The sequence below is a fragment of the Gossypium hirsutum genome, chromosome A13 (genome assembly GCF_007990345.1).
Source record: "Gossypium hirsutum isolate 1008001.06 chromosome A13, Gossypium_hirsutum_v2.1, whole genome shotgun sequence".
NCBI lineage: Eukaryota > Viridiplantae > Streptophyta > Magnoliopsida > Malvales > Malvaceae > Gossypium > Gossypium hirsutum.
In genome coordinates this window covers 99,447,427-99,449,773 of record NC_053436.1, presented here as the reverse complement: position 1 = coordinate 99,449,773, position 2,347 = coordinate 99,447,427, and the positions used below count along the sequence as shown (strand labels likewise).

General features: G+C 40.5%; 1 non-coding gene across 1 annotated transcript; it reads left to right on the top strand.

The window, feature by feature from the left end:
* The first annotated feature begins 1,962 nt into the window (after nt 1-1,962).
* Nucleotides 1,963-2,069, top strand: LOC121213263 (small nucleolar RNA R71). Its single transcript, XR_005908646.1, has one exon. It is a non-coding gene; the product is annotated as a small nucleolar RNA R71 (small nucleolar RNA).
* Nucleotides 2,070-2,347: the final 278 nt, after the last annotated feature.

The following is a 2,347-nucleotide window of genomic DNA, read 5'->3' as shown; positions in this document are numbered from 1 at the left end:
ACGACCATATCGCACGGCCATGTGCTACGTTGTTCGCTTCTCCCACGCCCATGTGGTCTCCCACACGCCCGTGTGTCGGAACACACAGCCTTGTGGTTCGCCCGTATATCTCTCTGACCTGTTTAAAATTTGAAAATTTAGCTCCAGTTTTCACACGGCCTAGAACACGCCCGTGTGTCCAGGCCGTATAGTCCACACGGACGTGTCACACACCCGTGTCTCATCTTTTAGCCCGTGTCTATCGAGTTTGGGTAATTTTAAGCCCTGTTTCCACACGGCCAAGGACACGCCCGTGTGCCCAGGCCGTGTGGGTCACTGTACCTGTATAAAAAAACACAAAAAATAGATAAAATAAATGGGTTAGTGGTGTTAGTGCTCGCGTTGCCTCTCGAGAAACGCTTGTTTATAGTCTAAGCTCGACTCACCTCATATTTGCACGGTCATGGTGGTTCGAGGAGTTGAAACTCCTCATTCCTGCTATCAATTTTATAAAAATAAGGTTTTAGAGGAGTACTATTTACCTTAAAAGTGTCGAATTTGGAATGAGTTACCTCGACTGTACCATATGGGAAAACGTTAAGTACCGTAAAAGGAATTTCTGCATTAGGTTCAGAAGTGGTAACACGGGGATCTGCTTCATCTAACAGTACTTTGTCTCCAACCTTAAGTTGATTCGATTCACCTTTAAGTTTGTCATGGCACTGCCTTGATTCATCGTGTATTCTCGGTTTCTCCTTAACCTGTGTTCACATTCATCTAGTTCCTCGATCTGTAGCCTTCGCTCTTCATGGATAGTCTTGTCATTACATGGACTGGAACGTGGCTCATTTGTACTTCTCGAAAATTTTTCTGGATCTTTCAGTTTATTGGGTAGCTTATTTTGTAAAATAGCTGAGCAGACTGCATTTAACTCCACATGTGCTGACTCATCTAACTTCCGTTTGTTTGATAAGAGCTTCTTTAAAAATTTAACCGAGTTGGGCATCTGCGAAAGAGCTTCAATAAACGTAAGTTAATATGTAATTTTTTAAGTAGTTTAAGGAATTTACCGAATTGTTCGTCTGTGCGGTCTTTCCTTTTTGCATTGGGATATGGTATACGAGGTTTATACTCTTTGCTTACCAGCTTCTATGTACCATGATTCATCTCATCCTTGCCATTACTTATCATAGCTTCATGCCTTGTTTCAGATTTAGATTCAACTAACCCTTCTTCATCGCGTATAGTGATGGCATAAAGTTGCTCCATTGGGTTAGTTTCTATGTTACTGGGCAAGCTACCTTATGGTCTTTCAAAGATCAACTTAGCTAACTGTCCTATTTGATTCTCGAGTCCTTAAATCGATGCCTGTTGATTTTCAATTGTAGTTTCAGTGTTTTCAAAACGGGTTTCCACCACTGAAATAAACTTCGTCATATCTCTTCAAGGTTTGGCTTTTTCTCTTGCTGGTAAGGTTGTTGTTGGAATCCTAGAGGTGGTGGTGGTCTTTGATTTCCTTGACCACCCCAAGAGAAATTGGGATGGTTCCTCGAACTTGCATTGTAAGTATTACTATATGGATTATTCTGTGGTCTAGAGTTGTTACCTATATAGTTGACTTGTTCGTTCGTAGTACTATGGTCATAGGTTAGACATTCTGGATTATTTATCCCCCCATTTGTATCACATTTCATCACCGGATGCATCTGCATAGAAACATATAAGCCATCGATCTTTTTATTTAAAAGCTTTACCTAGTTTGATAACATGGTGACCGCGTCGAGGTTGAAAACACCGACTGCTTTATTAGGCTTTGTCCTCATAACTTGCCACTGATAATTATTCAGTGACATCTCTTCAATGAACTCATAAGCCTCCTTAGGTGTTTTATTATTTAAGGTTCCACCGGCCACTGCATCGACCATCTGTCTCGTTGAGGGGTTCAAACCATTGTGGAAAGTTTGAACCTGTAGCCTTAGAGGTAATCCATGCTGAGGGCACCTTCTCAATAAATCTTTGTATCTCTCGCATACATCATATAGTGTTTCTAAATCCATCTACACAAAAGAAGAGATATCATTCCTCAATTTAGCCATTTTAGCCGACGAAAAATATTTGACTAAAAATTTTTCAGTCATTTGCTTCCAAGTAGTGATTGATCCCCGTGGTAACGAGTTCAACCACCGTTTAGCCTTATTCCTTAATGAAAAGGGAAACAACCGAAGGTGAATGACATCGTCAGAAAAGCCATTAATCTTAAAGGTGTCGCAGAATTCTAGAAAATTTGCTAAATGAGTGTTTGGATCCTCGTCTTGCAAACCATCAAACTGAACAAACTGTTGTATCATTTGAATAGTGTTAGGTTTTA